The following is a 14538-nucleotide window of genomic DNA, read 5'->3' on the forward strand; positions in this document are numbered from 1 at the left end:
TTTTCCGCGTGTGTGCCGACCGTAAACCGTGACCGGTAAACATAGATACATGTTTAGAATTTGAATGGCGAGGAGTCCAAAGGACTTTCTGAGTCCTCCGTCTATTGTACTAAGGTCAAAGGGCTTTCGAAATAGCACATGAAGAATTGGAGCTCCATCTTTTCTGCGCTTTCCTGAGAAATAATTTGTGAGTTCCCCTTTACCAATTGTCAGGGGGATGCCGATGACCGGGTAGAAGGTCTCAGAGTCCAAATCAGTCCCCTTTCTGGCAAGCTCATCAGCAATTTCATATCTTCATATCTCATATTTCGCCCAAGAGATTTTATCTCCTCCATACAGAAGTTTATTAATTTCGTTCAGCACCATGTGGTCGTCAGAGCCTTGATCGCGGCTTGACTATCGGAGAAAATGTTAATATCTCCCTCGCTCCTGCGTTCCCTAAGCATTTTGCATGGCTGCAGGATCGCAAATACTTCTGCCTGAAAAATACTAGCAGTATTCGGCAGACTTAAAGAATGAGATAAATTGGCTTATTTAGAGAAAACCCCTGCTCCGACTCCTGATTCCATTTTCGAACCGTCTGTGAAGACAGAGGTACAAGCTTCGGTGCAGATTTTCCCCTCGTTCCAATCCTGCCTATTTGGAAAGATTGCCCTAGCGCGACCCCCTAAACTAGAGTTTAGTTTACTTTCTAATTTTCAAAAATTGTATGCCATATGTCTAGGCTAGAATCATATAAAAATATTGAAAAACTCTTTTCTAGATAAGATATTTTCAGCGTTGAATCTTAAAGGCTTCAGAAGTCATAACTGTTTGAAGATGCACTAGCAAACCAAAAACAAAAAAAAACCAATTAACGAAATTAAAGAAAATAATTTCCCAAAGAACAGATACGGGAATCTGATGGCTGATTCCGCTGAATAGCGACAGCAGTGGATGTCATGGATAATTTGGTCTAACGAATGTCTATTGAAAGAGAGTTTATATATATATTTGGCGTGTACACCCTTTTTGGGTGTTTAGTCGGGAAGTCTTTCTATTGCTGCTGTTGAAGTTATGCTCATAGCGCCATATATTCCTGCAATCCTTTGCGCGCACTCCAATCTCTCAATCACACGGCGTCCCCCTACTAGCCATCCGTAGAGCCTTATTGGTCTAGTAACCGCTATTTTTAAAATATTAAGAAAAATAACTCTGGTCATATAAGAAGACTTATTTTTAACTGATTTCGAAACTTATTCGGAAAATTTTTATTATTTTTCTGATATTCTTTTGTCTACGTTTTTTCCTCTTTGGTTATCTACTACTCGCAATCCGATAGTAATTTTTAAGTTCCTCATTAAAAAAAAATGTTCTGGAAAATCGCATTTTCTTATCACCACCTTCGGCCTTCATTTTAAGAATTTTACTACAGCAGCAGCGAACCCGAACTACAGACGAGGAGACTGAAAAGAATAACTCTCTGAAAGGCTATCCACTACCTCCCATTGAGAGCAAATTGAAATTATGTTAAATACATTTCAGAGTAAAAACTTAAAAAAACTGACTAGCAAATATTACCGTGACTGAGTGGTCACGTGAGCCAAAGCCACAAGCATTCTGCAACCGTTTGACGCAATCGATGTTTTTTTATGAATCTTCGCGCTAAAAAATTACAAATACAGACCAAAAAAGGGCCGAAAAATGCAAACAATTGCAACAAAATAAAGCTTCTTAGAATTTGCCAAAAAGAGTCATAAAATGCAGTTACGCAAAAGAGGAGCGAGTAGGCAACCTTTTATTTTACATCGAACCGAGTTTACGCAAAAAACGGCCAAACCACAGGGCCACGCGTATACACCCGCACTGCTGACGAAGCTGCTGCCTGCGTGTTCGTACGCCTGGGTAATTTGTGGTGACAGCAGTTTCGGTTTTTTAGCGGACCAGCGGACAACTATTGCGTAAAAAATTGTATGAAACAATGGCAGCGCACTTTTTGCGAGTTAATAGGCGCGTCAGCGACGCTGTGTTTTTTTATGCTCACGTATGTATAAGTGTATGTGTTTGTATATATTATATATGTATGTGTTGTTATTGTAAAAAGAGACAAACAATTAAAAAATGACACGCGCAAAGTGGGTAACCAGTTCGGGCCAATGCAGACTGGCTGAAGAAGGGCACGAATTGGTAAAGAGAAAATACAAACTATCAACTCCGTGGAAAATATTTTTTATGCAATTCAAGGCTGCACTTCAAATGATTTCTAAAAACCCAGAGAATCATCAGAAACAAAAAATTGGAATTCAAAAAATTCGGCTTTTGACAAAAAAGTGTTTTTGCAGATTTTTTAGTTTGGCAATCGGGAAGGAAGGAGTGTTCAAGGAATAAGGATGTGCGAAAGGTTTCTCGAATAACTGCATATGTGTGTGTGTATCCACTTACACAAATAAACGAGACTTACAAAACAGTTTGGTTGAAGCGAGCTCGCCTAATTAGCATTCCAAGAATCCTATAAAACAAAATTGAAATGTCAACAACGAAATGAACTGCATTTTGGGTCTGGGATGCGCTTAGTTTTTACATGCTCTGAAAAAAAAAAAACAAAAACAAAAACAAAAACATGTCTTGCATTTTTCCCAGTATCAGCATGCTAGTTGGACTTGAATTATCAACAAAAGTGGTGTCGAAATATTTTCAATCAAATAGTTTAAATAAAAGTTGATTTTTACTGGCTTACGAATGGTTGGTTCACAAGGATACGTAAGTGTTGTGTTGTCTTGTGTCGTAAAGTTTTTAATGGTTAAATAAGTGCTAAGAGGACTTAAACTACAAGGTGGCGCAAAATTGATCAGCCTATTTTGGTTTTTAAATAACTTTTTTAATAAATACAAAATTCATTTGAGTGAAGGAAATCTTTATTTTGACCTTTACGCGCTCCACTGCTTGTATGTTTGTCTACTGCAGCTGTCTCAGCTCACAAGTGTCAAATAGTAATGACGTAGACCGCTATTTGCTGCCATTATAAGGGGTTAGGGGTAATCAGAATTAAAAAAAAAATTGATTTTTGTTTTGCATTTTCTTAAAGTATAATATCTTAAAAATATTGTGTGAAAATTTGAAGTGAATCCGAAAAATACTGTTTGAGTTATTCAACAATTAAGAGAGGGTGCTCGGGCGCTCCGGAGCGTTCGAGAGCAAGTAGCTAGCAGGTTTGCTGAAAAAATAGATGCTGCACGTACGAAAGTGGTAGATAAGAGCGCTAACGATAACACTCAAGAAGGTAGAATGCTATGTAGGCAACAGGAAATCGATATTTTGGAAGCTGCTATGACGGCTGAAGAGCTACTATATGGCCCTGGAACAGGTGACGCAGTGTAAGTAATTAAATAGTTCGTATAACTCTGCGTTTTGCTCAAAACTATGTTTTTTGAACTGGCGATCACTGTAACCTAAAAACCGCTTGGTAGATTTCAATAAAGTTTATACTGCTTTTGAAAAACATAAAAAGCTCGTGTCTTTTCAAAAATTTCGATTTTAAAACAACTAAAAGACGGTTTTTTTCTCGAAAATCTGAAAAATATTTCCTGAGCACAAGATTATCTATTAATAAAACGTATTTCTCTTGTCCGATTGACTTTAGATGAATCTCCAAGGACTTGTGATGATCACCGCAAGGGGCTTATGGAGAAACGAGATGCACACAAACAGCGATAACTTTTTCAATTATTAATTTTGTTTGCTTTTGAAATGTTGCTAAAGTCAAGTCGAAACATGGTGTATTAATGCTGTGGTTTTATTTTTGTAAAAGAAAATAACCGACTGGCAAAAAAATTATTGAAAATCATAATTTTTTCGGGCCTCTGACTACCCCTAATCTCATAAATCTTCCGATACGGTGATTAATTATGCATCACCAGAACGAAGTGAAAATTCATAATATCGATTTAACGATACTTTGTGAGCTTACCAAATTTATTTTTAGCCGTTTGAAGTTTCCAACATACAACACCAAGACACTCAAGGCACCCTTTTGAGCATCCAAATATTTTTCTTTCCCATAGAAGGATTCCGCAGTACACTGACGGAAATGACCTTTCCAAAGAGAGTTTTAAAATTTGCCAATTTAATGAGGCTGACTTGTTACAAAGTACATTACAGATTGTAAATTTACAGCAATCATTGGATGATATTTTTTATTAAACTAAAAATAATTTAAAATGTTTGCCAACAATAATCTATTTAAGGGGTTACCTACATACGTCCAGCAGCGCCAAAAATGCGCTAAAAGTAAAATTATTTTCAGAAGGGATAACAATAGAAGTAAAAATACAAAAATTTTATATGTACATTGTTTATTAGTTCTTAAACTTTATAAAAAAATGTATTTCAATTTTTCTTTACAAAAATTAGTTTATCAAAAATCACGTGACCCAAAGTACAATGAAAAAAAGTTGCTTGCAGACCGTTGGCTCATTTCTCCTTGAAATGTTGATGAATCCGTAAAAAGTAAAAAAAATCTTGTAAAACAAATTTATATTTATATTCTGTCAAGCCGGATTTTGTGAATTTCGAAAAGTTCTGCAACTTACGGCGTTTTAAATAAATGTCACACTTTAATTATGTTTATAAAATTAGTTAATAAATATATTAAAAATCCGGCTCGACAAACTGTAGAGAAAACACTTCCGAATATAAAAAAAAACCCCCATCAGAAAGTATTAAGAAATGTGTGAGTGCCAGAAAAAGTAGTTTCGAGAAAAACGAGTTAAAACTTTCAACTGCCTCAAACGAAGGACAGTTATTCTATAAAGAATAGTAATATGTAAAAAACATCGATTTTTGGAAAATTCTGGACCTATGTAACCCCTTAAACGAAATTTAGAAAGAAAGAATATAAAACAGATGATCTGAGATACACTGAGGTACCCTACGTATTTTCTTATAGTGCATACTTCATTATTGTTGTTGGAATAGCACAAAATTTTCCTCATAAATCTATTCGTCAAAGTGGCCCTATTTCGATGTTTTTGTTCCCACCTCGTGCATTCGAAAAAGGTCAGTTCAGCGCCCTCTTCGCCCCGAAAGCATTAGGGTGTATAAGAATTTTCTTTACCGAAGTCCCTGCTGTACCATGTAGTGACGTTTCTTATTAGCCTACCCGCCCATCTGCCGCGTATCATTTCTCCAGCGGTCTTGCCATAGTATCATCGTTTCGTCTGGCTTAGACGTCAACAACCTAATAAGGTTCCTAAACCGCACAGACTGGATATAGTCATACTGTAAATAATCATTAAACAAGTTGGTAACAAGGATGTGGCAACAAAATGGTGCGGAAGCGCTAGTTGGATTCTGGAAGAATCACCACTCTAATCAACCAACCACCATCATCCTTTCATCCTTTATTTCACACGTTGCAGATTTGCAAACTTCCTCTTCCATCCCCTCCTTCTTTAATGCCCACAACTTTTTCCTCTCAAGGTCTAGTAAATCCATCGGTATTGAAGAGCAGCTGGGCTACAAACTGTGCGGCAGGCAGACACGAATCTCAAAGCTGGCGTTTGTTGTACTGATGATAGGAGCTTACACCGGTGATTTGTCTTTATCCAAGTTGCCCACAGTTGAGGTCAGTGTCATTATCTCCCATTTTCTTGCATGTCATCTTAGCAGCTTTCTCTGTTTGCTTGTCATAGCTCGTCATAACCAATGTTCCAACTGATTTTTGTATTTCGGGAACCCTCTGGGGTTTATAGACCAGTTCGCGGCCTCGCTAGTAATTCCTCATCCTGTGCTGTAGGTTGCGGTGCTCCTACGCTGTTTATAACAGTTTCTATTGCGCCTATTGTAGACTTTCCGCACGACATTTCCCGTACATGTATGGAGAGTGACTGCCCAAACTGATAGTTTTTCGCCAGATATAAATCCGGTCGTTCCGAAAACTTAGAACCGACTAGCGTATAACGTCCTGAGCCCTGGTTGTCCAAGAGACTTTGAAGCTCCCACATTCGGGCCCATATGGCAACATTCAAATGTGTACGCATAAATCTCAAAGCAAAGCCGGCAACTTAGCTCACGCTTATTTGACTGATGAATGTGGAAATGGCTTCGATGGTGGGCGGTTAAGTAACCAGTAAACTACCTAATGTAACCAGTAAACTACCTATAAATATTATTTATTGAACGGGTAGCTAAACAAATTCACTACTCAGTAATTATATATCTTGAAGATGGCCAGCTAATGTAACAAACTACTTAGAGGCTTGATGCTTCTTCGCTTGTTAACATGTCGGCATTCTCGTTACCTTGGATTCCATTAGCCAAAATTTTACTGTTTTTTGAAGGGGTTACGAAAGGAATGTCCGATTTGGTGCGTGTTAACGAATTATATGGCCATTCCCAGATTTCCGTTTGATTTACATATAAGATCGAGAAGGTGTTAGTTCGGATGATTATATTTATGCAATTATATAATTGGATTTTACATCCTTACATCGCTTACAAGCCAAGAGGAACTTCCAATATGAATTGTGCGGCTTGATTTTGCTCCAAATTTAGAGGCACCGACAGCTTTATGCCGCCTCCGACCGACAGATGATTTATGAGGAGCTTTTGCATGGCAAAACTATACTCGGAGATTTCCCATTACCTGCCGAGGGGCAACCGCTATTAGTGTAAACCTTTTTTTATGATTTTAGTGCTTTGTGCCTTCAACGAATTTCGAATCCCTGCATATCGGAATGATAGTCACGCATAAACCATTCGGCTATGGCGGTTGCATTAATTCGGTTGACTGCCACTGGATTTAATCACCCTATCCAAGTGGGTGATGAGCTGCTTCCCGGTAGACGAGCTATCCAGATAAGATGAGCACTTCTTGGAGCCTCAGTGTTCAATAAATAAACGCAAGCCTTCAAAGGGTAATCACTTATGCACTCATCTAACCCACTTCTGCTCTAGACTAAGTCAATTTATTCTTCGAAGACATCTTCGAATATAGAATATTGTGCTGAAAGATTATAAAGCCGCTCAACTCTAGTGAAGGGACTAATATAGTTTGCGAATCCTTTACTATAGAAGAAAAACCTTTTTACAATACCTACTTCAAACAAGCCCTGAATTTGTATGGGTTTGTGCACCATTCGGAACTGCGTGAAAAACCAAATGATAGAAGAAGTCTTTTCTAGAAGCGATTTCCCCTCAACAAGCAATGGCAAACCTCCGAGTGAATTTCTGCCATGAAAAAGCTCCACATAAAACAAAAAAACCTATCTGCCGTTCGAAGTTCGTTTAAAACTATGGGCCCCACCTTTTGGGGAACAACATCAAGGCGCCTAACACAAATAGGAGGCCCCCCAAGAAGGGTGTAAGGGCGAATTATATACATATATTTATATATATTATTTTTTAATTTTATTTATATTTCACTTCTATACGTTTACCTACTACCCCGCCTCGCTTACTGCCAGATACACCCTTTACCAAATATATTCGAAGATTTTTTAACGATTGCTTCGACCATCAGTGGCACTTAGCAGCCACTAATTTATCCGCAATGTAGGCAAACCTTAGACAAGACAGAAATGAAGAAAACTTTGTCTGCCAAGCAGAACAAGGAAGTGGAGCGAACTTTGCAAACAAAAACAACCAGCGACAAAGCGACCAAGTGTCAATCCCATGTTAAATCCAATTCCTACTTAGAACGCCCGCCCCCCAAAACACCCAGCACTCAATGAGCTTGCCAAGCGAAGACGAATGGAGGTGTTAATCCTTTATTTTATTAAATCATCACATTTCGGCGGTGGTAAGGAGCAAATACGCCAACGCTTCGGTGAGAATCTTGAAGACAGAAGGAAGCTTAGTTAGCGCCGTGATGGCACAGAGTATCTCATGCGAACGCGAAACATGCCTCAGTGTAAATTAATTACGCGAATGTGCGCGTGTATTTGTTTGCCGTGGGAGCGCAGCTGCGGTGGTGTGCGGACGCCGCTTTCTACTCGGCTAGCTGCTGCTACGACTGTTTCGGAGGATGAGGAATCAGTTATCCGAAAGATGCTAACGAAACTTTGGTGCGATGTTATAAATTATTCAAAATCAGCAACCGATTTGTGCACAGCCGGAGACAGACAAACAGAAGAAGGTGAAAGTGTTAAAGAGTTTAAGTTGGAGCGCGCGACAATATTACCTCGCTCTAGCTAAGCAGTTTGTCGGGGGAGGCGTAGAGCAACAAATTATGTCAAATGCATAGTTGCGGAAGTGGGCCGGCTTGGGCGCAGAAGTATACGACGACACCTCATAATTAATTCACGCCAAGGAATTAAAACAATTTGCAGCGCTGCCGTTGTCTTTGGCAAGCGAAAACTGAAAGTGAAAAGTGTTAGCCCCTACCCTTCGTCCTCATTATGGGCCCGTCTTCGTACTTCTTGCAACATATTAATGCGGGAGTTATCTTAATTCCCCGGACATGTGTCGCTTGGATAGTAGAAAAGGGTGCAAGCGTAATTTGAAGTCTACTTTTGGGGATGATAGCGTCAGGCTAAAGGGTTGATGAAGGCGCTCTAGTGGCAGTGAGTAAGTAGCAAGCAAGCAAATACATAACGCATTTCAAGGGCAAGATTTGCAAGTATGAGTGCTCACATACACCTATAGATGTGAGTCACACGCACAGTTAGTTGCACTAGAAAACCGCTTGAAATTGTTTCGTTGCAACCACATAAAAGTCTGTAATGCCCGTATCAATCAGTCGGTGCGTCAATTGTGTGGCGCCTCACAAGCAACACACTCTCGGTCCAGATATCGCAAACAAGCGGCTATCAGCTGTTTACTCTTTCCGCACTACCCTGCCTTGAGCGCTCATAAAACGCTTATTATCTGGCAAATGCGCGGCGCTATGCTGCGCGTAAAATAAATAAATTGCGAAAGCGTTGGTAATGCGGCGAGATTTATTTATTTTAAGCATTTAGCGGATAACCAGCAAGAAAAAATTCGCGATTGCTTTGTTTTTTGTAACGCAACTCTTTTTATTTTTTTTTTTGTTTTTTAGCGCTTTGGAGCGTTCTGCTTGAAATCGCATCTTTACGCTGGGATTTCGCTGCGTGTAGGCAGTAATAAATTTGGCTAAATTGACAGTCACATAAAATGAAAAAAAGCGGCAAAGTAAAGTCAAGTGAAGCAGCAAAAGGGTTACAAAGCAACCAGTTACAGGCGATTCAAAGTTTTCTCCCATCATTTGGCATCGCACGCGTGCGTTTGTGTAGTTGTTGGAATGCGCATGGGTTCGTCGATAAAGGCTAAGCGATATTCTAGGCGCTTAAGTCTACGTAAATGATAAGAACAAATCGGCTTGTAATGCCACAATTTATTTGACTTAAGTTGGTGCGTTTGCTGAGCTGAATTCAATTCTCTGTTATATTTCTGTGGGGGTTTCCTATGAATACTTCACGATTTTATATTTAAATAAAGCAGGGAATGATTGGAAGCGAAAATTTATTCAAAGCGTGGCGCATATGCACTTCGCAAAGAAACCGAGTGATGAGGCACTCATTGAAATCGATGGTAAATATAAAGAGAGAGTCAAAAAACTTAGATATTTTGATCTCTTCATCAGCAGAAGTTTTGACACTTCCGTGGCAATAAATGACCGAATAAGCGCAGCAAACAAAACATTCTTCGCAAACATAAAATTAAATAAGTCTAGATTGCTATCGAGAGCTTAAAAGGTGAAATACTTACATAATGAAATGAAATAGATGTCCTCAAACGATGAGTGAAATACTCACAGGGACGCTCAGAGAAAACTTCAATTGATCGGACTGAGAGTAAATCCAGATAAAATGGACCTAGTAATATTCACAAGAAAGTACAATATTCCCACCTGGTCACCACCGACACTTGAAGGAATTGAATTAACACTTAAAATATCGACTAAATACCTAGGGGTTATTGTAGATAGTAAACTGGCTCGGATATACTTTTCATATCAGAAGGATATTGCTGACAAAAGTTTAAGCCATTTATTAAAACTCGCCAAGACATTCATCACGGACTATGTTTAACACGACTCCAACAACAATGGTAGCACTACGGACTCTTGTGATCTATGTGAGATCTTATCAGATCAGCCGAATATGCCTTACCTAATCTAACCCACATAACGAAATACTTAGATGAAAGGAAATATTTATTTTTCTCTTTTTGTAGGTTATAATGCAATTGTTGGAAATTTATTATGGAACCCTACAGTACAACACAACGCGTTAAAATTCTAGTTTTTCTATTCTTGTCAACGATCAATTGTTTTCACGCAGCGTAAATATCGGCAACATTTTAATTCCAGATCAGCTCCCACAGTCTTCATGATTAGGAGTTTGGTCGGTCGTTTAGAGGAACTCGGTTCAGTGGCCGACCGTCCTGGACGAGGTGTCCATATTCGCATTGAAGACAACGTGGAAACTGTGCGGCAGAGTGTTGCAGATGATCCATCTGTCTCAACTCGCCGTCGCTTCAGCCAATTGGGCATTTCCAGAAGACACTGCCTAGAATTTTAAAGTTGGATCTTAAGATGTACCCATACAAAATTCAAATTGCGCAAGCACGGCTACCGCAAGACCACCAACAACGACTACAATACGCTATTCGTTTTACACAATTAGCCAAACAAATTGATTTTTTAAATAATTTTTAGCGAACGTCTGATTTCCAAAAATGCAGATTTCCCTTGGCCACCTCGTTCGCCAGATTTGACTGCGCCGGACTCCTTTTTATGAGGAAATTTAAAGACAAAGTGTATTTTAATAAACCAGAGACTATTAAACAGCTGAAGCAAAATATTCGAGACGAAATACTGAGCTTTCAACCAGAAAAATCATGTGGGGTAATGGAAAACGCGTTAAAAAGAGTCAATCTTTGTATCGAGAAAAATGGTGGACATTTGTCTGATGTAATATTTCATTTATCAAATTCAGACTTTACGACATAGAAGCAATTCCTTTTCGTACTATCGAATACGACTTTAAAGTCGAAAAAAGATGGTGTGTGACGATTCTTCTTCCATAGGTATTTTCCAAGAATTGGCGCCTTGCGAGTAGCTGTCAATTGTCAATTGGGCCAAGTCTAAAGCCATCTTATAAGGTTGAAGAAATTGGTTGATGGTGGATCTCAGTATTTCACATAAAACGCTCCATAGAATCTTTTACGCGGTATTTGGAAGACTATTTCTACGGCCACCATAGCCACCATTCGGAGTTGGTGCTTGACTACCATTTGTAGTACGTAGATTCGAATCTCCGTGTATGAAACACCAAAATGAAGAACAAATTTTTCTAACAGTGATCACCCGTCGGCAAGCAATGGCAAACCTCGCAGTGCATTTCCGCCATGAAAAAGCTCCTCATAAAAACCCATCTGCCGTTCGGAGTTGGCTTAAAAATGTAGGTCTCTCCATTTGTGGAACAACATCAAGACGCACAACAAAAATAGGAGGAGGAGTTACGCTAAACACCGAACAGAAGTGTTCGCACCAATTATTTATTTTATTTTAATAATGTTTGAATAACTCAGCCCGCCATTTGTCGACTACATCGGCTTTGTTCTTCTTCAGTCGCGTTGCCCCAATTTGCATCTCGTCGTGGACTGGAAGCGAAACGACAGTCCCGTCGTCAACGATTGGTGAATCAATTTTGTTATTTTGCTTCTTTAAACAAACTCCTATAAATGAAACTTTCAAAATTTATAAACTATGTATTTAGAAAAAAATGACAAATTTTCACCCAAAATTTTTAACTTTTGATCGGAATTTTTAGCAAATTCTTGAGTAAGCAGAAACTTAGCCCGGTAAACTTTAGTAAAACAAGTGCTCGAAAATAGCTCTCATTTTCATTCGTGCGCAACTAAGTTCCCGCTGTTTGTCAATAGATGCAGCCAGCAGTGTGTGCTAGACGATTCTAACATAACCTGAACGTCATAGACCAAGCTTAATCATATGGTAAACAAATTCCTTCGACACATTAGTGATTTTGTTTTGGTATCAGATACTTTTGGTTTTGTGAAAATGTCTGATTTAGTGCCGAATAATCGTCATTTGCGGGAAGTGTTGATTTCCCTCTTTCATTCGAAAAAAAACACGAAAAACGGCGGCTGAAGCACATCGAGAGCTACAAAAAGTTTATGGAGATGCTGCTTTAAGTGAAACAACGTGCCGAGATTGGTTCCGTCGCTTCAAAAACGGTGATTTTAATGTTGACTACCGTCCGTGTGAAGGAAGGCCAAAAACCTTCGAAGACGCTGAATTGGAGGCATTGCTCAATGAGGATCCGTGTCAAAGGCAATAAGAGCTTGCTTCAGTATTGAGAGTTACCCGCCAATCCATTTCCAAGCGATTGCATGCTTTGGGAATGATTCAGAAACAGGGGACTTGGGTTCCTTATGAGTTAAAACCAAGGGATGTTGAACGTCGTTTTTTCGCCTGTGAACAACAGCTCCAGCGGCAAAAAAGGAAGGGTTTTCTTCATCGCATCGTGACGGGTGATGAAAAATGGAATCATTACAGCAATCCAAAGAAAAGAAAGTCATGGGGACTGCCCGCTTATGCTTCTACGCCGTCGCCTCGGCCGAATATTCACGCTGCGAAGGTTATGCTATCTATTTAGTGGGACCAAGTTTGTGTTATTTATTATGAACTGTTAAAACGAAGTGAAACCATCACTGCGGATCGGTAACGACTTCAATTGATGCGATTGAGCCGAGCACAGCGAGAGAAGCGGCCGGAATACGCGGAGAGGCATGAAAAAGTGATTCTACAGCATGACAACGCTCGGAATCACATTGCCAAACCCGTTAGAATCTACCTGGAAACACTGAAATGGGAAACCGCACCCCACCCGCCATATTCCCCAGATATTGCGCAGTCTGATTATCACCTGTTCCGATCGATGGCATATGGTCTAGCTGACCAGCAGTTCCATTCATATGAAGACATCAAAAAATGGCTTGATCCGAGGATAGCCTCAAAAGATGAACAGTTTTACCGCGACGGTATACGAGATCTACCAGAAAGATGGGGAAAAGTAGTAGCCAGCGATGGGCAATACTTTCAATGCTTCGCTTGTAACCATTTTTTCGGAATAAAGTTGTATTTTCATCAAAAAAACAGCGAGAAGTTAGTTGGGCACCTAATAATAATTATTATTATAGTTTTTTTTTTTGTTGAATTTTTTTAAGTGTTTTAGAAGTTGGCTCGAGAGATAAATTTTTCCGATGCCAAGTATATAAACTTCCATTTCACAGTAGCTTAGACACTTCTTTTCTATAATATCATAAAAATATGTGCGCGTGGAAGGAATTTAAAAGTATCCTCCCCATTTTCCCACAAACGAATGGAACCCTCAAAATTCACATTGTAAAATATTTCTATTTTGCCTCACTGAGTATTGCCGCATCTATAAAATAGCAGTAAATAATGAAACTCGTAGTAGCAACAGTGGCTATGACCAACTCATCATGTCACTCACCGTTGTCCATTATGACTGATTGCTGCCGCTGGTCGATGGGAATTATGATGGCATCTTCCATCATCGCGCATAAGCGGTAGTTGCAGCAAATCAAACACAAATGTGGTGCACACACACACACACACATACATACATATTCACAATTACAGTTACCCAGCGCATTTCATGTGTCATCTACGTGCGTTTTTTATTTTATTATTATTATTTTTTTTTTTTAAATTCTCCCAAAAAATATGTAATTCTATACTTTCTCAGTATTCAGAGTCTCCATTTGAGGAGCGCAACAGCAGCGACTACTAGGCTCAACAATGTATGTATGTATGTGTATGCTTGTGTGTGTTGTTGCATTTCTATTGCATTTGTGTCCGCATCTCCGCATTTGTGTTAATTTGCCAGCATTCACATTTTTTTTTTGGCATTTTGTCAACGAACAAAATTTGTTATTCGGTCAAATGCTGATGGTTTTTGTGTTAGATTGACTGCTTTTTGGATGAACTGCCGCCTAGTGGCGTAACAAAGCGCGCGCAACCACTACACACACACACACACACTTATATTCGTATGAAATCATAGAAAGTAATGAAATATTCGTATGATTGTTGTGGATTGGTGGCGGCTGAGTGTTGATGACTGGTCACCCGCTGATAGTTGGTACTAAATGCACAGCCACTGACGTCGGCTGGTATCGAAAATGAAGCGTAACATATTTTGTTGACATTTTAATTAATTTGACACTCGCAATATGGGATTTACTATATTTTTCCGTATTATTATTATCCGTTTAATTCGAGTGCGTTCCGTTAACTAAAACCATCCCTGGCCTTTGTTCAGTGGCTGTGGGTGTGGAAGAAGCAAAAGTTGAGGCATTGAACGGACTTCGTTCACTTATTAAATGCAATGAAAAACTAACTGACGCTCCAAGTGACGGATTACTTTAAGAGTTTATTCCCTAGTAAAAAAAAAATTTAGTAATTGCTTATAATTCTACTACTACTCATACGTTAGAGTATTTTCGAGATTAGCTGTTTGAGATTACAGTTTGAAAAATAGCAACGTG

This window comes from Anastrepha ludens, chromosome 3, assembly GCF_028408465.1.
Source record: "Anastrepha ludens isolate Willacy chromosome 3, idAnaLude1.1, whole genome shotgun sequence".
Lineage (NCBI taxonomy): Eukaryota > Metazoa > Arthropoda > Insecta > Diptera > Tephritidae > Anastrepha > Anastrepha ludens.